Below are 27,868 nucleotides of genomic sequence, written 5' to 3'. Positions count from 1 at the left end.
TCCTTGAACTCCGTCAGGCTTGGCGCCATGACCACTTCGTTGGGGAGCCTGTTCCAGTGACTGACCATCCTCTCAGTGAAGAATCTTCTCCTAATGTCCAATCTGATATCCCCTGATGCAGCTTCACTCCATTTCCTTGTGCCCTGTCGCTGGTCACCAGAGAGAGGAGATCAGCACCTCCCCCTCTGCTGCCCTCCTTGAGAAAGTTGTAGACTGCGATGAGGTCACCCTCAGCCTTCTCTTCTCCAACCTGAACAAACCAAGTGACTTGTAAGTCTTGCCCTCAAGACCCTTCACCATCTTGGTCACCCTCCTCTGGACACACTCTAATAGTTTGATGTCCTTCTTATATTGAGGCACCCAAAACTGCACACAGTACTCAAGGGGCCATACAAGTGCAGTGTAGAGCGGGACAATCACATCCCTCCACTGGCTGGCTGTGCTGGGCTTGATGCACCCCAGGACATGGTTGGCCCTTCTGGTTGCCAGGGCACACTATGGACTCATATTCAACTTGCCATCAACCCAACTCACCCAGATGTCTTCCTGTGGGGCTGTTCTCCAGCTCTTGTCCCTGAGTTTTTATGTATGTCCAGGATTACCCTATTTCTAGAAACATGATTTAATAGGAGGATTTTAAATCACCATGTGATTTAAATCAGATGCTGATTTTAAATCATGACCATGTAAACACTTTTGTTCATGATAGGACTGCACTGTAATTGCTCTATCAAGGATTTGCTGTGCAAATACAGAGTTAAAATACATGGCTACTGTAAAAGCAGAACAATTCCACCCTGAAACAGATTCTCATTTACATTGTCTCTAATAACTTGGGCTTATTTACCACCACTGGGAGTTTAATTAAATATTACTAGGATGATATGAATTGGACTTAAGTGAAGCCACGTTTGCCTATAAAAGGCATTTTTCCCTGCAAGAACAGAAAGCAGATTTTAAATAAATAAATCCACTTGAACCACAAAATTAAGGCTATGATTGCTGAAGGATGAACATTTGCTACCTATCCATTCTCAGTTCTGCAGTTTCTACTATAGTAGCCGAGAAGTAGTCCACCTATCACAAGTAGTATAACGCTTCAGTTTTAGTTTCAAAACTTTTGGGGTTTTCTTGTTTTCTTTTTTTTTTCACTGTACAGTAACTCATACCCTAACTATTACTTCAATATCATTACAGTCATTTAATTCCCTTTGAGGGTTTTAGGTGGGAGGAATCATTACAGCAGTACTGAGGCAATTTGGAAGTATATATTAAGTACTTAATAGAATCTAACAATCTATCATATCATGTCAATTGATAGCATTAAGCCACTAAAATATTGAGACATGAAAGCATTGGGATAATTCTTATGTACAGCAGTCAGCTTTCAAAAAAACACACACTCAAGGGAGAGAATTTTAAAGGCAGACTTAAAACAGTTGCAGGTTTTAAAAAATACTTTTTGCTCTATAAGAATACAGAAGTGCCATCATTCAGTGATGTTTTATCCTGAAATGAGATTTCCATTAGCACAGATTGCTTTTTTTTTAACAGCTTTGTTGGTATATTGCCTATGTCAGAGTAAATTAAATGGGAAGTTCCATGACATAGAGCAGAATAGATTCTTTGATAAGCATACATTTGGGGGAAGATGAGGAGGCATAACTGTATGAAAGAACAAACTGCTAGAATACAGGAGATAGACTGTAAATTTAGTTTTTGTCACTGTACTGCTATGTAAAGTGTTTGTGCGTGGCTAGTCCAAGTGACTCGGTAGAACTACTGAGGTGATCTGAATGAATATTCTCTGTAAGCTTTGTAGCATTGGTGACTCAGACTGATAGAGATCCTACATGACTTTTTATATTCTCAGGTAAAATGTGCTTTGCTGAGTAACAGTATTATTTTTAAAAAGGAAGACCATAGGCTGTATAAAGACCTCAAAATGTTTCTCCACTGTCATCACTCACAGGCTGGACTCTAACGTGGGACCCAGGGGACAACTAGAGCTTCCTTCTTCCCCTTTAGACTAGCTATGACCAGTCTTGGCTCTACTGATCTCTACTCAGCTACCCTTGTAAAAATCTGAGTTCACCACTCTAAGTCAGTAAAGAGTGGTTTGCAAAGGAAGCCAAATATTATCAGCGATGCCAGTTACTACAGAGGTTTTATCTTGATGTGTATTCTTGTAATTGACCATTACTTCCTTTCCCTACTGCAAGTGTGCAATCCAACAACAGCCCTGCCAGATGTTCAAGCTCTGAAATACATTTCACGGACAGTGACCCACCCCTCCAAGCCTGTCTTGGGAAGTCATTCTGGTTTTCCTGTTCTTTGAAAATAGCCTGGTGTGGGCAGATTTCACACTCATTATATGAGCTCCTCTTTTCTTAGACAAACTTGTCATAAGCATCTGAATAGTGCAGGAATCCAAGCTCCTTGCTGTATAGCATTTTTGTGACCAAACCTACAAGATTGAAGAGTGAAATATGAATTAAAAAGCACTAGAACAAAAGCTTCTATATCTCACAATAAGAAACTACTAATTAGAAGGGATCAAAAATATATTCTTTTGATCTGCTTTACAGAAGTACTTCACACAAGACTGTTTTAATAGTTGGAATAATTCTGAGCAATTTTATTTCAGTAATAAAATATATCAGGTGTGTTTTCTTACTATTATTTTTTCATAACAGCATTTTCAGTCTGTCAAATGAGCTTATGTACATATACTTTATAATGGACAAATCAACTCTGTATAGCTTTTTAATAGGCTTATCAATGTACTAACAAGATTATAACTATTATGTAGCCTGAAGTAACACCAAGAAAGGGGGAAAGGTTGTACTAAGATGGCTTTTAGCTGCATAGTACTCGTAAGTCTTTTAAAATAATTTTGATGCAGTTATTCAAAGGACTAATCTCTTTTTCTTGATTCTACAGTCTTTACTATGTAAAGATTTTTTTAAGCAGAAATGCTGCAAGCTATTAACCATATCAATGTAATGTTCAGTAATCATAAAGAACAATCTTCAGATAAAATCTTCTATGCTGAAATTATAAAATGCTTGTTATTCAAAAAAATATTTTTAAATCCCTGAAAGAAATTTGGCATCAAAATAAAAATACTGACCAAAACTTGAAAACATTAAATATGGCCAGTTCCAGAAGGAATACAGAATTTCTGAAATGTCAGGTCTGTTTTAAAAATCTTAGATACTTGTATTTTATTCCTATTCATAGCCCCAAATTGACATTTATTCATATGACATCAGCTATAATGTAAGCCATTAAGAAAATTTTGGTAGCATTTATCAAATAATATGTTACCATATATCATGTTTCTCTTTGACTTATCACATTAACTTTCTTTGCATAACAACATTATAAAAAACCAAGAGACTAAGGACCAAATCACATAGGGCCTAAAGCAGCACGTGCAACGAGACCAAAGAAATGTGAAATTTAGGGACAATCTTTCCACAAGTCATTTTGTCATGGACAGGACTTTACTGTGCAAGCAATGTGCGTGTGGATTCAGTTCCCAGATGCAACAGTCTTTGAGAACAACTAGGAAACAAGGTCTCTTGAAAAAGGCTGATCTTCCAGATTAACTCTTCATTTTTCTTCCATGCTTGTGGACAAGAGAGACTAAGTTGTCCTTTGGACAGACATTGGGACAGATTTTATTTAGGAAAGATTGTCTGAGCACACAGCAGCTCTGGGTGGCAGACACCTCTGCAGTGGCAGACAAAGACAGCAGGGTCTGAATACAGCTCTGTCAGCCCAGAAAAAACTTGCAGAGACAGATCACAGTGGGTGGTTCTCTGGCCATGTTACCAAGCCACTGCTGCTAGAATTAAAAATGGGAATTTGTAAGTGGGTGGAAGAGGCCAAGGCCTGTGAAGCTATGATTCATGTAAAGCCAAACATTTCACTTCAGTTTTGAATAAATCTCTGGTAGTGGGACTATGAAAACTTTTTGTGTTGGACCATTGTCTTACATGAAACAACAGTTATGCTGCCTCCCACGATGTGAAACCAATTTATATCAGTAGAGAACTGGCTCTTCTACATATTTCCTTACTGTTAAAATCGTACATTTTCCATATTGATAATTGCATCCTGAAGACAGTTTTTCTGCAACTTTATTAAGTAGAATTTTGGTATGTTTTACTTGAAAAACACATGACACAAAATAATTACTTAACTGGCTACAAGAACAAGTTCTTTACAACTTCAGAATTTATAACAGATTTTTAACTGCTACCCTAAGGAGCAGAACTTTAAAAAAATTACTTATTTTAATCTATTGGGAATACCATAATTCCAGAATATTCATAAGCAGAATACAGCAGAAAAAAATTCTGTCTGTGTCTATAAACACAACACCTTACTATCATCAAATGCTGACACAAAGTGTATTGAATTGAAGCACTACTAACAGTTGTGCTGCAAACATAGATTTACCATGAAATTCTTCTAATTAGCCGTGATCATTTTTCAAGTCATATGGTTTTCCTCAACAGGCACCACGATTTTAATTCTTTTTCCAGATATAGATTAAAATTGGAAATTTTCCCCATCTCTGCCTGCTGGAAACTTGCAATTTAGAAGAAGGAAAGAAAGAGGAAAAAAAGAGCAAAATAAACACCAGCAGGCACCAGTCTGTTCTGCAGGACAAGTGTAACATTTATAGCAATCATAGTCTTGATATCAGAACAACAAAGGTAAAAGTTATGCCCCAGAGGAGAAAAAGTGCAGACAATTTTTGTCAAGTCAATGTAATGCAGCGTTGTAGGCTAAGGTTATGAAAGATGGTTAACCAGGTGAGAGATTCTAAGGTGCATCCTTCTTGCTTTGGTTTTTCTTTTTTTAACCTCTAAATGAACTTTATAGTTTTAACATCAAGCATTTAATGTCACTTGGTCTCTATGAACCTGAATCTACCTAATTAGAAAATAACCAAAGGCTCTTCAAGATAATAAACAAGAGAAAGAACACGCATAAAACAGGATGGTGTATTCAAGTGAAGAAGACCATACAACAGCTTCTAGCATTTACACTAAGGAATATAGTTTTCAGTAAAGAACTGAAGAAAAGAGATGTTGTAAGAGATTGTGTATAGAGAACACTTGAAATCTTCAGAACATCTTCAACATATTCTACAAGATTAACAAAACACTGTGTTCATTCCTTTCCACCACTGCCTCCCCAATGCAAATGTATGTTAAACTAGGAGACAGTGGTAAGCATTTAGACTTAAAGCATGAAAATGCTGGGCTGTGTTACTTACCCATATTGTAAAATTTTTAGTTTCTTCACACAAAGCTGCTTTTCTCTGATGCCATAGCCCACAGTCTCATCTTTGTATTTTCAGAAATATGCTTTTTCAGTGTATATCTGGAAACTCTGTCCCAATTTTTCTGCTGGCACAACTCCATAAAAAAACTCTGTTTTCCCAAACGTGATAGTGCTGCATTAATTTTATTATTTGTTTGTATAAGTAAGTGTTACCATGCAAAATGGTTTTAAGTAAAACTAAGCCCAGTAGAGTTATGATTCTCACTAACAATGTGTATTATCCAAAGTTTGTTCCTATCACTAGGTATCCAAAGGATGAAAATAAGGGTAATGACATAGATGGAACAGAAACAAACTACGGTTTTGGTTACTATATTTTAACATAAATGCACTGATCTTCAGTCCCTAGGTGAGAACTGACACCCTGTGATGGGCTGACTTTGGATGGCTGCCAGACACCCACCTAGTGGCTCTCTCAGACCCATCCCTCAATAGAAGAGAAGGAGAACATAAGATGGAAAAGCTCAGGGGTCAGGATAAAGACAGGGAGCTCACTTATCAATTACCATCACAGGCAAAACAGACTTGACTTGGGGAAAATTAATTTAATTTATTGTCAATTAAAATAAAATTGGGTGGTGGGAAACAAAGACAAAACCTAAAACACCTTTGCCCACCCATCCCTTTTTCCCAGACTTACATACGCATCTTCACTTCTGACTCCTCTACCTCCCTTCTGCCCCGACCAGTGCAAGGGGGATGGGGAATGGGAGGTTGTGGTCAGTCTGTAATGCCTCCTCTCTGCTGATCCCTCCTCCTCATACTTTTCACCTGTTTCAGCATGGGATCCATTCCATGGGCTGCAGTCCTTCAGGAAATACCCTCCTGCTCTGGCATGGGGTCTTCCGTCATGGTCTCTCCATGGGCTGCAGGGGAATCTCTGCTCCTCCCCTCCTCCTTCTCCGACCTCAGTGCTCACAGGGTTGTTTCTCACACTTTGTTCCTCAGTCCTCACTGCCATGCGGTGTTTTGTCTTTTCTTAAATATGTTTTCCCAGAGGCACCACTCGGTTGGCTGATGAGGTGAGCTGTGTCCTGCAGTGGGTCTGTTGGAGACGGCTGGAACTGTCTGTGTCTGGCACAGGGCAGCCCGGGCCTCTCCTCAGAGAGGCCCCTGCAGCCCCCTGACCAGCTGCCAACACCTGGACACAGCCTACACCCAATAAACACCCCCATGGTAAGCATCATCTCTTACCACTAATCACATAGCTTGCACAGCTCCGGACACTGGCCATGTTGAAGAAATAATAAGCACCACCCATCCAACATGCAGCCAATAACATAAAGAGATGCTTAAATTACTTTTCCCACCTCCCCCATTTCTAATTTAACAAGCACAATCCGCATCTCTGATTCACATGGCAGGAACAATCTCCAAACGTCATATTCCTTAGCATCTGGCAAAGGATTTGGATGAAGAGCTGTGATGGAGTTATTTTTGAGATATGTGTCTTCTAATATCACATATTTTGAGGATAAAACCAAATGCTTAACCAGCAAAACCATGATTTAATAGCCTCTCTTTTGATAGTATTCTGAATTTTGTGAGGTATTATTTTCTAGAGAAGCCAAAAGAGAAGAAAATTCACTCCCTTTAAGTACAACAGAAAGCAATTAGAGTTGTAGCAAATGAAAAAGTACCTAAGCAGTAGGAACCATGATCTAATTAAGGTTTATAATTAGAAATAAATTGAGATTGAAAAGGAAAAAAAAAAACATCAGGATGTTAATGTCAGAAGGAAATAGTTGTCAGATCAGTTAATATATTCTCAGGGGTAAACAGGCTATCAAACAATGAAGACAGAACAATATACGGACAATGCAGATGAATGTTGCATTAAATGCAACTAAAGGCATAGAAGAGAGGAGCACCCTGCAGCTGTATAATGTCAAATATAAAAATGAATTAAAGACCATGCAAAATAATGAGGGGAAATGGAGTGAAAGAAAATAACTCAGAAACGATCAGTGGAAGACAAAATTGGAAATTTCAGTCTAATAACACAGGACACATAATGAGGAAATCCCAGTGATGAGTAGTGGTAGAAAATTAAAAGTTTTCTAAAAGATCTCTGATGCACTCAGTGATCAGATTTTATATTAAATTAATACAATTGCCCTACTTCACTAGTATTTTAAATAATGCTTAGATTCAGGGAATGTTATTCTACCTTTTTACACTTTTTATTTAGCTTTATATTTCCCATGCTCTAATCTCTGTTCAACTCCATCTTGAAATTAAAATTATTCACCAATAAAAAAGATTTAGAGACAAATATGTCACAAGAGGCCTGTTATCCACATACTGCTGCTTAAAGTTGGGTGATTTTTTTTATAAAAATGCTTTTCCCTTCTGCAGTGCCAAATGCTGAGAATCAGTGTTCTGTGGGAATGCAACAATTTCTCTGAAATGATTGGTAAACCAGGCAGGCAGCCATGCTGAGCATCTTGGCCAGGCTGACCATCCTAGCCAGCCTTGGTCTTTTTAGACCCATGGGGTCCAATTTTCCTATGCTGCCCAGCAGAATCTTATTTCCTGCACAGCTAGCTGTATTTATACTTCTTTATTGTTTGTTTATCTAGTAGACCACAAAGACTGCGATCCCCCTAGTATGCTATGGATCAGAAAAACTATGGATACATATAACAGAAAGATAAGTTATGTTTTGAAGTTATTACAATGAAAGGAAGGACAAAACTTATTCTTTCATGGGAACTGCCTCAGAAAGACAACAAACACAGTTGTTACAAGATCTATAAAGACACAATATAGGTGGGAGAAAATGTAGCTTATACTAGGTGACAGTGTGTCTAGGTCTTGGTTCTAAATGTGAATGCAGGTGTATTGCAGAACTGTCTGGCAGGACAGCAGATGAGACAATATTAAGTGGTCTGGGACATGAGGCAGGATCTCAAAATTGAACAAGTGGTGTAAATTATAATTTCTGTGAGTTTGAGAGTGGTTAGTCTGTTAGCTCCTTGCAGAAATATGTGACAAAAAAAAAAAATGCATTTTTAGCAGTTTTATTCAGTACTAAAAATATTTTTATTTTCCTTTCATTTACTCTGCACGTACTATTCTAGATTCTGGAGCCTGCAGTTCCAGGATGCACTGTTTCTAAAACAGAAGAATATATATGTTTTTTCTTCAAGGAACTTAGTGAAAGGGAAATTGTAATATAGGAAATGATGGTGTAACCAATAAGGAATTATGCAGAAGAGAGATCTGAGAGATGGGGAGGATGACAAATGTGACATGAAACCTGAGGAAGGGAAAAAACATTGCTTAAATATTTGTCAGGCACATTAATTAATCTGAATCAACATCTGCAAATATAGACCCCAAAATGTGTTTAATGTAAGTGGTTTTTCTTAAGATTTAGTAATTTATATGACTCTATAGTGTATGTACATGTATAAAGTAATAAATACATATATATAATAGGCTGATGTAATAAAATAAAGATCTGGAGTTTTTTCTTTCAAATATAGGAATGGTTAATATTTACAGCTAGATACTCCTAATACCTACAGAAATACTGTTCGTTCGGGAGTATGCGTTCTTCCCCTTGTATTTAATACTTTTATTTTTGTTAAATGAGTGTCTGCAAAGATCACAGTTTATCATATATCACTAGAACCAGAATTCAGACATTCAGACACTGGACAGAACTTGAAATAAGACTAATCAGAACATTCATGAACCAAGAGAAAAAAATTGAAACCAATTTGAATTTATCTTAACCTGCTAATAGTGCAAATGATTTTGGTTCTTAGTAAAAGTAATAATATCACAATGAAAGTCAATTTCTCTTTAATTAAAATCAAGCACAGCTGGTATATGGAACTGCTGGGTGGGACTTTCATTCTCTCCTTCAATCTCTTAATCATAGTATAAAGTCTATTATTTCTATCATACTTATTAAGTCTTTTAATAATAGTATCAGTGTTTAAAATTATCAGATAGTTGTAACTCACCTGATAGGACTAATGGATATAAAGAATTTCATCTTAAAGCAATAGCTTGTGCATGACACGTCCACCTGTCATGGTGATTGATCAAGATGTCGCTGCCACAAAGAAAATCTATGGATTTTTCCAAGTAATACTAAATTTAGCTAATATGGGAAGACTTGCTCTTGTTCAGATGTGTACAGTATGCTTGTTGGGACTGGGATGCAACTGGGCTGCAGCAGGTTACCTGTACATCCAAGCCCACTCTCTGCCTCTCTTATGATGAGGTTTGGACTATGCTCCTCATTAGGATGAAAAGTGTTTCTTTGATTGAATAGCCTTCCTAAGCTTATCTTTGTTCTCTCTTAATGAGAAAACAAGAGTGAAAACAATTTTATTCAAAATAAATATTCTTCAGATGTACAGCAAAGGTAGAGCAAGAGCAAACTCAGAATTAGTTTACTGTATCACTGGGTAGTGGACCATAATATCACAGCAAAGAGAAAATCAAAGAAGATAAACAAATTACTATTTCTAAGTAGGAACTGTTACCCTGACAAACAGCATCTGCTGGTACAACAGAAACTCCCAGCCTTTGTCACCTAAAACTGCTCTTTTTATTTCTTTTTATTTTAAAAGGGATTACAGATAGAATGGGAAAAAATTACACTGGTGAGAAATGTTATTCTATCATACTGATATTAAAGTCATCATCCTGAATTATCTGTAACAGGACTAAATTTCTAGTTAGTATAAACTGAGTGGAACTTCAGAAAGTTGAAAGAACCTAAGCAATGGTCAGGGTCATCTTATCTAATATGAGTGGTATTTGGAGGTTGTCCAAGAACCTGAGGCTATGGCTGAGACTTATTCTTAAGAATGGTACTGCTGTCATTGTTTAAATTCTTATCTCTCGTGAGTCTTAAGGAAATCAAATCCCGTGTAACAGTTTTCCTTAAAGTGGTATTAATTACAGGTTTAAATCATGACTTGGAAATTCTCTAGAGAGATATCTTCATAAACACAGAATTTAAGGCCAGGCAAGACCATGATAATAATTTAATTTGACCTTCTAATAGCACAGACCATAACTTTCACTCTATGAAGCTTATATCAAGCACAAATTCTGGTCAGCTTAGAGCACCTGTATTTAAAACATCAAAACTTGACTTGAAAATGCTAATAAATGCAAATAAATCTTTTAAAAGTTACATTTACTAAAATATGCACCTTATCTCCAACTTGGTCATTTTTCTTCCAGTTTCTCTCTTCTGGTTCTCATTATGCTTTTTCTCCCTTAAGGGGTCTCTATGGACAGAAATCCTGTCCTCATGTAGATGCTGTCAAACATTCTTGTTACATTGTGCTGGGACTGTCTGATACTTTTGAGGCAATTTGATCTTTTTTACTCATAAGAGCCTCGTTATGTTTACTTCTGTCTTTGCCAGAAGTTACCCATTTTGCATAACATATATTTGACTCAGGATCAAAATTTTAAGGAAAGTTCAGGCTTTCCTGAAAAAGAATGTAAGAAAATAAATGATGTTTCACTGTGTAAAAGTCTGGCTTCTTGCTTCACACTGTAGGAGTTTGCTGGATTATTCTGTATCACTAGATGAGGTGACGGCCTGAGGAATTGAAGGGAGAGATCATGGCTAAGATGAATCATAGGAACACAGAATAGTTGGGGTTGGCAGGGCCTTCTGGAGATCATCTAGTCCAACCCTCCTTCTCAAGCAAGGTCATCTAGACCAAGTTACTCAGGCCCACGTCCAGTTAGGTTTTGAATATCTCCAAGGATGGAATTGTTTCACAAGTGCTTACTAATTGTGTAGTCCATGTTTTCTGAAGCTGTGGGGCCCAAACACAGAAATGCGCAATATTTCCCAACAAACAAAAGACAATGAGAGCAGTAATTTAAACATACAATATTATATGTAAACAACATCCTAAGAACATCAAGACACTGGACAACTTGAATCATGATATATTTTTGGAACTTCATCCATGTATTTAAAATGGTATAGTACCATCCACTTCTGGTTTTATAGGGCTGTGAAATTAGATTAACTTTGTCAAGTACTCATACGCTACTGTGATGAGTTAAACAGAAGTGCCTGCCATTAATGTCCATTAGTTCAACTTTGAGTATAGGATTTGAATAGTATGCAATAATCACACTGTAAAGCCACAATGTGGAAAAAGCAAAATATTTCTGTGTGCATTAAGTAAGCACTAATGAGCCTGTACAATGAGTCAGACAATTTTGAGGGGAAATAATAGCATGTAACTGTAGAATTTAAACCATAACAGACTAACTATGTATATGGGAACTGAAATAAATTAGCCCAGAAAAATCTTCATATCAATATTTCCCATCAACTGCTTTGGGGGAAGGGGTAGTTTTATGAGTTTCTCTAGTTTTTAATGTTAGGCAGCTTTAGAGAAGACAAATATTTCTTCCAAGTATTTTCTGAAACATTTCCAATCCTGCAGCAGGCTTTTGAAGTCTGGACACCAGAACTGGACAAAACATTGCAGAAATATGGCCTTACTAAATCTATGCTATTATCCCTTTATATATGAGAAATGAAACCTTTTCCAAGACAAGTTTAATTTCCAAGTTCTGTGGTTTGCATGAACACACATGTGCTCTGACATTCAGTGCACTTTAACTTATTTTGTTCATAAATCATCCTTAATGCACAAAAAGCAAGTCCAACAAATCAAAAAACAAACACAGCATTAAATCTATCTGCTAAATAAAGAGCTTAATTAAAAGAATCTCTGAAATAAGCTTTTTATTAGTAATGTCTATTGCTGTTTGGAATGCAGTATGATTTTTGAAATCATCTCCAGGAAACATTGAAAGAATTTTAAGTATATGAGAGAGCTTCAGGCTTTTTTTTTTTCTTTTTTCCTTTTTTATTTATTTTATTATTTTGAGATTAGACATTTCAGAAGTTATAGAACAACTTTTGGTTAGAAAGTTGGTGAAATCTGATGAGAGAAAGAAGCTTTGCTGGAGTAATAATCATGTCTTCTTGGGATCCTTAATGAGTCCTAAAATGACTTCTGTTTTGCGAATGGGCTTGAACAAATTATATCTTCCCTTTCTCTGTATCACCCCTCCAGAAAACTAAATTTCCCATTAGTTTCTTTCTCAGACTTCTCCTTCTGCCTTCTTCAGTGACGACCTTAGAAGATGAAGGAGGTGGTCACCATCTGCTGGGAGACATGGACGTGAGTTTATGAACATGAAAAAATAATTATTCACCAAAGCTAAGTTTTAATAAAAACAAGTCTCAGAATATTTAATGAGGAGACAAGATGATGGAAGAGCCTTTCTATTTCTATCTTTCCACCATTTCTTTTCCAATCTCTTGTATTCTTTACCCCAATCTTACTGTATTTTCTCTCTTCTCATAAAAATTCTTATTCTCACTTGGCTCTTCTCACCTCAAAACCTTGCACTCATCTTGTTCTTCCTCTTTCTCAGTTTTGTTACTACAAGTTCTACTGTATTTATTCCCACATGCCTTATCCATCTCTAAACCAATAAACCTGTCCAACTTCTGTGATTTTTCACTCTTTTTATCAGTATCTCCTTCAGAATTTGGCCTTGAATTTGTGCCAGCCCTGGAAGTAAGCAGAAAAAATGAGATGCTGCAGCTCCTTACCAGGATGGCAGGGCTGATCTGGTCCAAGCACACCCTGGCCACGGACCTGTAGCATTTCCAAGGAAGGAATTCAAATGAAATAGGAGCTGAGGCAGCAGCAGGCAGGTGCTCCAACAAAAGCTTTCTTCCCCATGGGTCATATAACTCCTCTGCTGGGAGATGCTTCTCTGTGCTTTCTATTGAGCCACTGAGTACAACAGCTGAATATTAAGAGATATTTTGATAGTGGGAGAGTGAATGAGTGCAGAATGCTATTGCATTTTAAGGAGTTTCAGGCTTTCCTTTCAACATGTAACACGGGTTCCCTCACCCTTCTGAGTCAGTCAGAATTGTTGTCCCATTCCAAGTTGCAAGTAACATGAGATACCAATCTTCTCAGTAGCTTTATACTTAACACCTAGTATAGAAGTTTTCTCATCTAGAAGGACCTAGATAGACCTATACCTATAATATTGCCTTGATCAGTCTAGAAAATAAAGCTGTTCCAATAAGGAGGAAAGACCTCATGAGTCAGCATTACTAGTATCTGTATTAATTTAAAAAATATATTTCTCATGCTTTTCATATGAAAGAAGATAGGGTTTTTTATTACATTAACGAAAGAGCAGGTTCTCTTGTGCTTATAATAGATGTGTTTTCTTCAAACACAGTAGGATTATCTCTTGTTAAAATTTCAGAAATCCTGTAAAAGTTGTCACAGTTTGCTTTCTCTCTGTACTTTTTAAAATCAACAAGAAATTCCAGCAATACATAATCAACTAGGTTATTTTCCATTATAAGTATAACACCACTAACCACCCTTTGCACTACTTTGCAGAGAAAAAATATTTTAGTGACTATATATTTCAGTGCCTATTTAGCAAAGAAACCCTGCAATATCAATCTTTGTTTCCTAGATTTTCTAAGGCTTGGTCTAAAAGTTATTCAGTTCTACAGAATTCTTATCATCGACTTAATAAGAGTCAGTCAGGCCCCAGTGAACACAAATATACAACAGTAAATAAAATACACATGTCTACCTGCATTTGGCAATGAACCCAGGAAATGAAAGAAAAAAAAGAACTTGCCCTGCAAACAGCAGGTTTTTAGGTAATAACATATTGTTGTACTTCAATTGCAATGGTTTTTTCATTTGAGGTATCTTTAAACAAAAAGTAGGATTTTCTCTAAAAAGAATATTTGGTTTGCTTCTCAGCTTTTAAGATATCTTTTATCCACATTGCTTACTGAAAGAATACATTTGACAAAACTATGCTAACTTACCTAAGTGATAAGACTTTGCTGCCAGAGGCAAATAAAGATTGCCATCAAGACTGTCCGTATAAGCAACTAGTCTACACAAGACTTCAGAAGCCTCCAGATTAGATTAAATGTTCAATACTTGAGAAAGCATCCATAGTACCAAAGATATGTAGGATATTTGGCTAATTTTTCTGTTGGGAACTATATTTTTTAACATCCATATTTTGATATTTTCACTATATTGAATATTGCCATACATCTCAGGATGGTGATAAAACAAGGAGAAAGAGATGCAAAACCCCTTTATTCACTCATGTTCATTTTACTGCAGGCCTACAGGATGTTCTTGACTGATGTATCTAGACTAGATTTAAATTATTCAAGAAATTGAGCTAATTGTCAGGCTAAATTTTTTCTTTGCATAGTGTATCACATCACTCAGTTGTGTCCCATTGGACTATCCTGAATAGTTCTTTTTCATCTTTTATTCTTATTCTCTTCAATACTCTTAAATGATTGTTACAGTCCCTCTTAAATGTTCTTAGCCAAAGTGGGAATGTGAGATGTGTTCAGAATATTGTCTCCCATCATGGAAGCAATGAAATAAATCATTAATAACATAGCTAAGGGCTTTGTTTCTTCCCATGAATTTTATCTAGTTGTGTTATTTTAATCATGGACTGGGCAACAAATCAATAGACTGTGAAGATCATATTTTCCTGTGCTCTTTTTTACTCAGAAGGTTTAATGGGGAACTAATAGCAACATTTTAATACCTTTGAGGAAGTTATTCACAGAATCACAGAATTGTCTAGGTTGGAAAGGACTTTGAAGATCATCTAGTCCAACCGTTAACCTAGCACTGACAGATCCCAACTACATCATATCCCTAAGTGCTATGTCAACCCAACTCTTGAACACCTCCAGGGATGGGGACTCCACCACTGCCCTGGGCAGCCCATTCCAACGCCTAACAACCCGTTCTGTAAAGAAATGCTTCCTAATATCTAGTCTAAACCTTCCCTGGCACAACTTGAGGCCATTCCCTCTTGTCTTATCGCTTATTACTTGGTTCAAGAGACTCATCCCCAGCTCTCTGCAACCTCCTTTCAGGTAGTTGTAGAGGGCGATGATGTCTCCCCTCAGCCTCCTCTTCTCTAGACTAAACAACCCCAGTTCCCTCAGCCGCTCCTCGTACGACATGTGCTCCAGACCCTTCACCAGCTTCGTTGCCCTTCTTTGGACATGCTCGAGTAATTCAATGTCCTTTTTGTAGTGAGGGGCCCAAAACTGAACACAGTAATCGAGGTGCGGCCTCACCAGTGCCGAGTACAGGGGTAAGATCACTTCCCTGTCCCTGCTGGCCACGCTATTTCTGGTACAAGCCAGGATGCTATTGGCCTTCTTGGCCACCTGGACACACTGCTGGCTCATTGTCCTGGTTTAACCAGGATAGGGTTAAGTTTCCCCAGCAGTGTGGGGGGGAGCTCTAGCCGAGTTATTCAGATACCATGCGGACATCACATCCTGGCAGGTCACATTTTCCTGGCGCGGGAGCGCGGTGCACTCGTGGTTTTGTACATCGTGCTTCTCACTGCTGTATTTGGTAGCTATTTTGCTCTGTTCATTGCTATCACTATTACTGTTATTGTTATTGTTGTTGTTTGTTGGGTTGCTATTGCACTGTTGTATTAAACCTTTCCTTATTTCAGTCTTGGGGCTTTGTATTTCACTCCCTTTGTGGGGGAGGGGTAGCAGCCGCGTGGTCTCAGACCCCGGCAGGGACTAAACCACCACACTCATGTTCAGCCAACAACACCCCCAGGTCCCTCTCTGACTGGCAGCTCTCCAGCCACTCCTCCCCAAGCCTGTAGAGCTGCTGGGGGTTGTTGTGGCCGAAGTGCAGCACCTGGCATTTGGCCTTATTGAAGCTCCTACAGTTGGCCTTAGCCCATCACTCCAGCCTGTCCAGGTCTCTCTGCAGAGCCTCCCTACCCTCGAGCAGATCAACACTCCCACCCAACTTGATGTCATCTGCAAACTTTGAGGGTGCACTCGATCCCCTCATCTAGATCATCAATAAAGATGTTAAACAGGAGTGGCCCCAAAACTGAGCCCTGGGGGACACCACTCATGACCGGCCACCAACTGGATTTAACTCCGTTCACCACAACTCTTTGGGCCCGGCCATCCAGCCAGTTTTTTACCCAGCAAAGCGTGTGCCCATCCAAGCCACGAGCAGCCAGTTTTGCCAGGAGAATGCTGTGGGGAGCGGTGTCAAAGGCCTTACTGAAGTCAAGGTAAACTACATCCACAGCCTTTCCCTCATCCAATAAGCAGGTCGCCCTGTCGTAGAAGGAGATCAGGTTTGTCAAGCAGGACCTGCCTTTCATAAACCCATCCTGACTGGGCCTGATCATCTGGTTGTCCCGCATGTGTTGTGTGATGGTACTCAGGATGAGCTGCTCCATCAGCTTCCCGGGCACCAACGTCAAGCTGACAGGCCTGTAATTTCCCGGATCATCCTTCTGACCCTTCTTATATATGGGTGTCACATTGGCCGATTTCCAATCTGTCGGGACCTCCCCGGTCAGCCAGGACTCCTGGTAAATGATGGAAAGTGGCTTGGCGAGCACCCCAGCCAGCTCCTTCAGCACCCTCGGGTGTATCCCATCTGGTCCCATAGACTTGTGTGTGTCTATGTGATGCAGTAGGTCACTGACTGTCTCCTCCTGGACTGTGGGGGGGGGTCGTTCTCCCAGTCTCTGTCTTCTGGCTGAGGAGGCTGGATTCCTTCAATACAACTAGTCTTGCTATTAAAGACTGAGCCAAAGAAGGCATTAAGGACCTCAGCCTTCTCTTCATCACTTGTTACCATGTTTCCTCCTGCATCTATCAGGGGATGGATACTCCCCCTGGTCTTTCTTTTGCTACTGACATACTTATTAAAACATTTCTTATTATCTTTGATTGCTGAAGCCAGATTAATTTCCAGCTGGGCTTTAGACCTTCTGATTTCCACCTTGCATAGCCTCACAGCATCTTTGTAATCATTGTGAGTGGCTAGTCCCTTCTTCCAAAGGCTGTAAACTTTCCTTTTCTCCCTGAGTTCCAGCCAAAGCTCCCTGTTCAGCCAGGGTAGTCTTCTTTGTCACCACCTTCTCTTACAAGCACCTGGGGACCGCCTGTTCCTGAGCCATTAACACTTCCTTCTTAAAGAGTGCCCAGCCTTCCTGGAGCCCTATACCCTTCAGGACTGTCTCCCAAGGGATCCTTTCAAGCAGGTGCCTAAACAAGACAAAGTCAGCCCTTTTGAAGTCCAGGATGTCAGTTCTGCTTAGCCCTCTCCTGGCCTCTCTAAGAATAGAAAACTCTATCATTTCATGATCGCTGTGCCCTAGTCATCCTCCGACCACCACATCATCCACCAGTCCTTCTCTGTTCACAAAGAGGAGATCCAGCAGGGCACCTTCTCTGGTCAGTTCACTCACCAGTTGTGTCATGACGTTGTCTCCCACACATTCCAGGAATCTCCAGGACTGGTCCCGCTCTGCTGTGTTGTATTTCCAGCAGATGTCTGGGAATTTAAAGTCTCCCACAAGAACAAGGGCAAGCGATTGTGAGATTCCTCCTAAATGCCTATAGAATATTTCATCCACCTCTCTGTCCTGGGTGGGTGGCCTATAGTAGACTCCTACTACAACATCTGCCCTGTTGGCCTTCCCCCTGATTCTAACGCAAAGACACTCCACCCTGTCTTTGCTACACTTGTGCTCAAAGCAATCATAACAGTCCCTAACATACAGCGCTACCCCACCACCTCTCCTTCCTTGTCTGTCCCTCCTAAAGAGCTTGTAGCTTTTTTTCTATTGAGAAAACCTAGCCAGGACCTTTATGGTGGTGTCTGACAAGAGGATGACAACAAGGTGAAACACGAGGTTTTGTCTGGATACCAGTAAAAGCTTTTTCCCCATGAGGACAGTCCAGCAGGGGAGAAGGTTGCACAGAGAGTTAGTATCATCTCCATCCTTGGGAGTTTTCAAGAGCCTGATGGATAAAGTCCTGAGCAACCCAGTTTGATCTCATAGTTGACCCCGTTTTGAGCCAGAGGTTGAACTAAAGACCTTCTGAGGTCACTTCCAGTCCCGGAATTATCATGTCATTCTACATGAAACAATGACGAATTAACCAAGTGGAGAAAAAAGAAACAGAGGAAAACAGAAAATTAAATCATTTGCTTACTCAGAGCTTCTAGGAATACTATTGGCTTTTTACCATTCATATGAATTTAAGAAGTAAAATATGAAAATTTCCCTAAGGTATAACTTAAGCATTGTCTCACAGTTGCTGAATAACAGTTGCTGAAAAACACATTCAGGTATTGGAGGAGAGGAAAATGGTTTATGCTATTTCTCATAATTAACGAACCTATAGAAGATTTCTTAGTAGGACTCTCTCAGAAAGTCATTTATTGAAAGAATAAAGATGCAGGTAATATATACATCTAGACTGCTTGACAGAGCATTCAACTCTCTTAGCCCTGCCTATTGTCAAAGCCTGTTTCAAGAATTGCAGTGTCAGGTTATTAGGAACTCTCTGTAAGTCACCATTATGTCTGAACTTAGTATTCTAAAATATGCAGCATACATTCCTGGTTATGTGTTGTGCATTTTAATCCAATCTGTCTCTGTGCTTGATCAGCTATTTAAACAATACTAATCACTACAGGAATTCAAGGAATGGCACTTTTATTCTGAGAAGGAATTGTTTTATTTCTTTCCAGATGTGTTTCACTGAAATAAATGTTTAATTTTTTTATGTAAATTTGTAAATTTATGTAAATTTTACATAAATCTTAACATAAACATGTTAGAGATGATCCATAACAACTTTAAAAATATAGGGATCTATTTTGTGTAAAAGTCCACCATTTTGCCAACAATGTCTGAATACTAATAAAAACAAACTGTAACATATGCAATTATATTGTTTAAAATTTTAAAATTACTTATTAGCCTAAAAAAAAAGCTTCCATTAATGCCATGCTTCTGGTTACATGAACATTTCCAGATGTTCTTAGTTTACCTGCCCAGAGAAACTCCATATGATTATAAAGGTCAAGCTGTTTTTTCTCTCTTATTCAGCTTTCAGTCACACACATAGAAGTCTGCTGTCTGGCTACATGGTTAAAACTGGGATGATACTCCTGCTGATACATGAGCAAGGACAGAATCTCCCAGTCTGGGCTCTGGGTCATGGACAAGGAATACTGAAAACATATTTCTTCATTAGTTAAATATGGCTGAATATACCTGTACAATAGCTTGTGGATCAAGTATTTTTAGAAGGGAGAAGATGCTATTTCTGCATAGGTATGCATGCCTCTAAAGTTCAACAATAGCTCTTCTGACAACTCTTGGTTCAATGGTTTCCAAAAGGCATTGCTTGTCAAATGCCTTAACTGATCTTCATGGAAAAAAATATATAGAATAGTACATCTGTCATTACACCACATACTTTCTTCGTTCACTAATAAACTGAGAGTCAGACTGAGAAACAGTCACACTGATTGATGGCTCACTTTAAAGCAGTGTTCTGCTAATCAGTCTGCCATGGCACCGAAAGAGTGAATGCCAGGAATGTACAAGAATTTTTAGCAGTGCTGTCCTCAGCTCAGTGCTGTGAAAATGCTTGTTTAGGGGGCTGATCCTCACAAGGTGCAGAGGAAACCACTCTGGAGTGCCCAGTTTCTGCATCTTGCATTCACTCAGAAGGGAATTAAGAGCACGAAGTCCTTGGAAGACAAGCTCCCACTCAGATGTTGCAGTTTTGAGAGCTAATGTGTGCATTAAATGTATTGCTTCTGAACCTTTTATGGATTTAAAGATAAATGCTTTTAACTTGGAACTGGTGCCATATGATTATCTCTAAGGAAAAGAATAGAGACTGATTATTTTAAACTTATCACAACATGAATTCACTGGGGAAAAAATGTTGATGTGCTTCTTCAATTCTAAACTAAAAATATATTGCTAAAAAGAGATAAAAAATTGTACTAGCTTCAGTAGGGAATCTTTCACGTTTCTAAGTCTCATGCAGAGATTTATATGCTTTGATGGTGCAACTATCCACTATGAAGGATCTGTGCAGAGACTAGAATGTTTACTTCATTTTGTGTTTCAGTTCGGTCTTGAAACATAAATATGTCTAAGGCCAAGGCTCTCTCCTCTGAGCCCCCCCAATCCTCTTGACAGTGTCATAAGCCTATACAATAGGTCTCATTAAGAATTTATGATTTGCTGCCATGAATACCAATGGGTGTAATGCAAAACTGTTTGATTGCTGAATTGCAATTTAATAACCAAGTTATAAAAGCTAGTACAGAACATGACCTACTGGCCAGACACACATAAATATTTAATCAGGAGTCAAGACTTCCTTACACTTGCTTTTAACAGAACAGCTTCTTAAAGTAAGAGAAATGGAGATTTTTCAAAGTCTGTGTAGTAAAATACCTCTTAAGTGCAGTCCTGTTAAAGAATGGAATATTATTTTGTTTTAAAAGATTTGTATACATACAGGTAATATTATATATAACATACAAATATTGTATACAAACAGAAAACAAATAAAGCTGTAAATAATTTTAAACCATTCAATTCAGGTTTAAACTATAAAGTTAATCATCTAATTAAAAAATAACTACAGTATAGTAAGGCAACTATGAATGCATCAGCCAAGACTTTCACTGCATTTCCTTAAGGAAAAGTCAATGTGATCCTAGCGATAGTGTGTTGTCTCATGTTATCCAAACCCTGCTGTTAAGCAATATAAATGCTCAGCTCCAAGGCTCCTCAGGGACATGGAGCTATAAAACTGTAACAGTTTTTATACTGTCATGGACTGTAAAAGAGAAATCATCTCTCTAATTTACTTGCAGTAAATGGGAATTGAAAATTTATAAGTAAAGGGGAAAAATGGAACCTCAGTAAAATGTGTATTGAATCAAAAAATACAGACTTTGTCACAGCCTCTGATTTTGTTTAGTAACATTTGTTTTTTGTTCTCAGACGTAGTGCTATACCAACCTCAGGACACTCCAGGCAGAAAGAACTAGCTTTGGTCTTTCAACACATCTTTCTTTTATTATGGAATGTGAGTTAGAGTAGTTAGATAGTATAAACAAGCTCTAAATCTCATTAATCTTGCTGTCCTTTCTGTTCCCAGTTGTGCAGTCTCCAATATGGCAATCGTATTTTGCACTTAGGCAGCCATCATTTACTCAGAAAGAAGAGTGATGTCTGATTTTAAGAACGTTTGCTGAAACAGTAGCAAGTACAACATTACCTTTACTACCCAGAATCTATAAATTACCATAGTTAGGGTCATGCTTCTTTTCTTTTTTCCTCACACAACCAGGAAGAAAAAAGAAAAAAAGTATGGTATATTAATTTTCCTATTTCTAGAGATCAAGTATATTTTCAATCGATTTCATTTAGCCTAAATTAGAGATGAGGCAAAAGGAACCTCCTACCCAACTGTTCCAAATGTCAGCAAGGGGTTGTTGAACTGATGCATCTCCATGGCTATGACTGGAAGGGATCTGTGCTTCTCTTCTCTATGTTGAACATGACAGCAATCGTGAGAAGAATCTTACTAACAGGATTTCAGACCAAACTGGCAGTCACCTCATAAGAAACACTAATCTCAAGAGATTTCCCACCATTTATGGCCAAGAAACAGTGAGAAATGTTTACCAGCTTCCAGCTAACACTTGTGAGTCTAAATCTGAGCCCTGGTCTGAGTAAGAGCATTGCTTCCCTGGCCAGTTTCCACGGGTATATGCACATGCCATGTCTGTTTCATGGCACCAAGAAGATAAGAAAATACAGAGGAATGGTAAAAACTTTATCAAAGTTTAAAATAATGCCATCAACTATCTTTGGCCCTTCAGAACAAGTTTCTAAAGCTATAACGGAAAAGTGCTGTTGAATAAATAATAGATGTGCTGCAATATTGAAAGAGAATGAATGTGTAACAAATTATATTATGTAGTGTGAAGATACTGTGTTTGCTTTTAATGTACTTTTAAGCAAGGTGAACATTAACAATAAATTGCTTTTTAATTCTTAAATAAAGTTATCTTAAAAATTCATGTCATCTGTAATACGTGCAGTGATGTACAGTCAGATAAATAACACAGGTTGTTATTGTCAAAAAAGAACTTATGAATTATTAGATAGAGATATATGGCTAAGAATCTTAATTAGAAACTGTCTCAATTCCACAAAAGTACAGAAAAATAAAAGGAAATTCATTCCTAAGAAAGGTCTTTCATTCCTCAGGCTGATATGTCCGAGGTAGCTGTCACAGGATTTTCCTGATCTTTCTTGCCATATATACTGATCTCCAGCCTGTCAGGATGTAAGTACAGCCTTGCTCCTCTGTAACCCTTGAGCTTATTCTATTTGACTTGCTGAATAGCCAGCATCAGATGGGTAAAAGGTTTTGTTTTGCTTTAAAGAAGCAACAACAAAGAAAAGCACTCACCAGCATGCAGAGGGCTCAAAATTATGTGACCTAATTGGAATCTCTTCATTTTCCAAGACAGTTATGGCAAATTAAGCTTGAATGCTGCTCAACCGACTTCCAGTCTAGGTATGATACAAAACCTGCTAGGAGAGTGTATTCCGAAATAATAGGCCAATATAAAAGATATTTTAATCTGGAAGAGTGTATGTGAGAGGAATGGGGATAGAAAACTGAACTACGGATATCCTAAAATTAAAGAGTTGACTTAAAAAAAAAAAAAAGTATTTTTCTGTGGTTTGTAAGAAGTGAATGCATAAACGCAGCCAGCTCAGAGCACAGGCTGGGTATCATCAACAACACAGCTGCAGTCATGTTAGTTGGAACACCATTCAACTACCACTTCATTTTTCTCCTCTACTGAGCAATTAAAAAAATCAGTATCAGTATTGCCATATCTATGTAGACCAAGTTTTCTTGTTCCAGATTGGCATGTTTCTCATGCACAAAATAATTTTTAATATGTAAAATTATGTCTATTATATTAGATGTACAAAGATACTTGAACAAGTTTCAGTAGTTAATCATTTGAATTAGATCATCCCATACTTTGACTCTCTGCTCTGCAGTTAATGCCACAGTTACAAACAGGACATGTGATCTCATCTGTTGAGGATTAACACATGGCATTGTTGCAACAAGTAGAGAAGCAACTAAGCTGTTACAACACTATTTACTTAAACAACTACTGTCTCTTTAGTAATATCAAAAGGACACATGAAGATAGTAGCTGTATTTGGCTTTGTTATAATTCTTTTTTTTTTCTTTTTGCCTTGCTTTAGTGTAAGCCTACCTGGCTTCATCTAGTTATTGAAATCTCTTTGGGAAAAAAATGTGAAACATGTAAAATGATCTATAATTTAGAAGTATGACATAATCAGATAGTAATTCTAAAGTAATTCAACTTCTCTTATCCTGGTGGAGCTAGAACATTTTATCTATATATTCAGCAACTACTGTTATATTTATTTGGTATGAAAATTAAATACAAATGCTCTAACCAATATGAACAAAACCAATCAACTAGCCTAAGTATCTCTGAGTTTCAGAAAAATGTAGTGCTGGAGCACATTCTAAATCAACTATTCAAAAACCAAAAGTAACCAAAAAGTGGTAGCTTCTGTTAGTGTGTAGATATAAGAATTACAGACTTCTCCCAGATTTCTACATTTTACTTGAGGCTCACAATTGCTCTAACATACATATGCAATCTAAGATTTGTCAGCTGTGTCACACCAATTAAACTGAGGGATTTTTCCATACTCCATTTCTAGTCCTGTCTTTAACTCTCTAAAACTACGCTGATCTTTTTTTTTTTGAAAAAAATGTGTTAAAGGAGCCATTGCTTGTTGTATATTTATGGCCATATCCAGTGAGTATTTAAAAAGCACAATAGCTAATATTATATAATTTGCAATAAAGCATTAAGCACAATTGTCTAGATATCCCATGCAACATACCTGAATATTTGGGCATTTGTAAAAGTTAGATAAGATTTAGATCTCAGAAAAAAAACTAGATCCAGCATCCTGAGCCAGAGAGTGCTTTGAGTCACCTGTAGTCATGTAAAGTGTAAAGATGTCAAAAGCTACTAGATGAATGATGGAAATGGGGATAATGACTTAACATTACCTCCCAGAAACCTCCTCCTGGTCTAAAGAGCTGCATCTATGTATCCAAAGGACAGCTTGCAGTCCTGATCTTCCAGTTGACCAATGCAAGCAACATGTTAGAATGTGTTCTCCTCAATTCTGAAGCATGTGCCTTGCCTCCTTTCCCTTGAAACAAGGCCCCAGGATGCAGGCAGAGTATGCTTGAGTCTTTAGTTAAATCAGTCATGGAAAAAGCAGGGGTATGTGTCCATGGGGCTCAGAATTCCATTCCCTCTGCTGATCTGTGTGTAACTGTTGTGCTCCTGTACAGTACATCCCTCTTTCAACATCTGGATCTCACCTGTAATGAAAGGATTAATCTTTTTCTTTTAAAAAAGGAAAGGGGCAGAAGAGAAAGACAAATTCCAAGGCAAGGAAGCTCACATTCATTTCCTTTTCTGGATGCCTGAGAAGACCAGCATCTTCCTTACTCCTTCTCCCTGCCTGCTGAAAAGAGACTGAAATACTGTGATATACTTGCCACCACTGTTGATACTATGCAGAAGAATGTCCAGAAGTCATTGTTTCATAAGTAAGTAATAATTAACACCTGATTTTATAGCCTGCTATTTAGATAACCACCTGAAAATTTTAGCCTTGAGCTTTGGCAACTATTCCCAGAAAATTTCCTGCATTTTACTTTAAGCAGTCATTGCATAAACGTCATGAATGTATCTGAAAACAGAGATGGAATGCAGATTCCTCCTGTCCTCGATGAGGGCTTTAAACTGAGAGAAGGGCTCCAGTTTTATGCCTCCACTGTAAAAACAGAGATGCTGATGTATGTGTGTAAAGAAATCCTTGTGGTTGAATCTGGGGCAATGTAAGGTAAAAATGTATAGAATCTGGGGAGCTTGGGAAATGTCAGCATTAAGAGTCAGCAAAGCAGAGGCTTTCAGAAAGGCAGGTTTGGTTTTAAGCATCTAACAGTTGCCCACATCTCTTGTTGGATCTGGTCCATAGTTTTGTCAGGGAAACTCATATAGGCTTGACTGTAGGGTTTATTTGAAGACAAATCCTGAGAGACCTCTAGTTCTTAAGTAAGTTCTAACCTTTTCCTGTGTAAGCAAACGCACTTCATTCTTAAATATGTTTCTATACATTCACTGTGTGAATCTCCTACTGCAGAGTATTAATGTCAACAAAAGGTTAATAAAAAATAAGGTTTCCAGGCCTTTTTTCATGCTCGTCTGCTCCCACCTGATTTGTTTTATTACTGAAGCTGATGGTTTTCAATAGCACTTACAGCAGCAGCAGTGGAGTTTAACTTTCACTTCTTATTGAAAAAGCTAAATCAAGAGCTGAGTAATATCTGTTACTTATCTGTTCTTTTTAAAATAAAAAGTGAAAGTTAAAAGCTGACAGGGTCACGGGTAAGTGTTATTGAAAGTCACAGCCAGCAAGCAGTTTGCAGCTGGAAGAAAAAGGTTCTTTCCCTTCCTTTTCTGTAGTCAGTCATGGTATTGCTATTCTTCAGTGTTTTTTCTTTTCTTCCCATGCCCTTTAACCAGCACTGATGGTCTGTCTTGAAATAAAGTTCACTTCTCTTATTTTTACATAAAAAGTAACATGATCCAAGGTTTGTTCTTAGACCAAAGAATTCTGAGATCTGGATTTTAAACCTCATATTTCCATTGAATCACTGTGCCACTCAGTTTTTAATTTCCTCCCCTCTTTAAATTCCCAGTTTTTGAACAAGAAATAATGGATAACAATTTTATGGTAACGTACTTTGAGATCTATAAAGAGAAGGATTTAAATATTATTTCTTCAAGGCGTATACCAGTATTGCAGTCCATAGGGAAGGTAGAAGACAAGCTCTGTGGAACATTCAGGAGTTCAGAGATGATTTAAAAAATTGCAACCTACTTTATAATAAAGAAAATCTGCCAAATCTTAAATGGGAAAGAACAGATCTGATGAAGATGCTTTCCCTCACTCTTACTGTTAGTGGGGTGTAAATGCTAACACAACTAAACTTCACATAGGATATTCACAGATGAAATAAATAAGCTGTAGAGTTCATAAGAAGAGAGAGAGAGATATCCAAATACTAAGAAGAAGATATGGACATTTACCTTTTAACAAATCTGAATGTTTTAACAAAACACTGTTCAAGTGATTTGCTGTGGCAGTAGGTAAATTTTCAACTACTACATAAAAGATTTTTATCTGATCTTGATTTTTGGGTAATCTTCTGAGATCATCTCTTTCTATGGACTGAGCATTGTAGGAGATCCTAGATTTTAGACCTATACAGGGCTTTGACAAACCAGTACTGCATTGGTAAACATCAGTTCACTAACTCCAAGGCATATATATTTCAAGAAAAACTTTTCTGGAAAAAAAATTAGGTCCATAATGGAATGTATGGACAAAATTAAATATAACTTCCAGATAGTCACTAATAACAGTAAAACATAACCCATCAGTTAAGACACTTTTTGTGATATAAGTGAGACCAAGTTTCAAAAGAAATGCACATCAATGTCTCTTTCCCTTATTCCAGGAAACTGACTTGGTCAAATAACAATATGGCAAAGGCAAAATTGTAATATAAAATCTGGTTTCACTGAAGAAACATTAAAAGGACTTACTTTCATTGTGCGGTGGAAAAAGACATTACTGGTTTTTTGAAATCTCAGAAATTTTCTGATAATCAAAAAACCACTTCCCACCTTTCTTTCCCATGTTTATACCTTGTTAACTACATCACTGCTAAAAACAGTTTGTCTTTATTCATTTATTTTTTCACACATTGAGCCTGACAATATTGGAATATGCAAACTCCCTACTACTGGCAAGACATGAAAATGGAATATTGATATTTTATTCACAATTGTTTTCAGAACATCAGTTACATGTGTTTAGTGTCCTTCTCTTTGATTCTGAAGTACAGTTCTTTTTAAAATAACCATGCTGTTTCCTTCACAACTTCCTGCTTAACAAGGTTGCAAAGCATAATGTTATAGTTTGTTACCCTCCTGACAGATAGAACTGCGAAAAAGCCATTCTCTCTTTCTTAAGATTCATTGGAGTGTCAGACTTTATCCTCAGTTGTTCCTCTTTTCCATTTACATCACAAAATGAAATTATATTTACAGAAAAGAAATTATTGTTCACATTACAATTTAATTAATGTTGAATTAACAGGTAATTTTATTAACAAGCTTTGAATCAACATGTTTGTTGTACACTGGTGGAAATCCTCCAGAATTGATTAAAACAAGCTGAGGATTAAGCTGGTGATTTATTAACAAGAAGAATGTCACCTTTATCTACAGGCAGGGATGTTTGTCTCAGCTGGAGAGTTCCCAATGCATTTCATCTGTCTTTTCCCCATTTCCTTTCTGCTCATTGCCCCCATTTTCAGGAGAAGGAAAAAAAA

This window comes from Strix uralensis, chromosome 4 (assembly GCF_047716275.1).
Source record: "Strix uralensis isolate ZFMK-TIS-50842 chromosome 4, bStrUra1, whole genome shotgun sequence".
NCBI lineage: Eukaryota > Metazoa > Chordata > Aves > Strigiformes > Strigidae > Strix > Strix uralensis.
The sequence above is the reverse complement of the archived record's forward strand: the minus strand, read 5'-3'. Positions refer to the sequence as shown.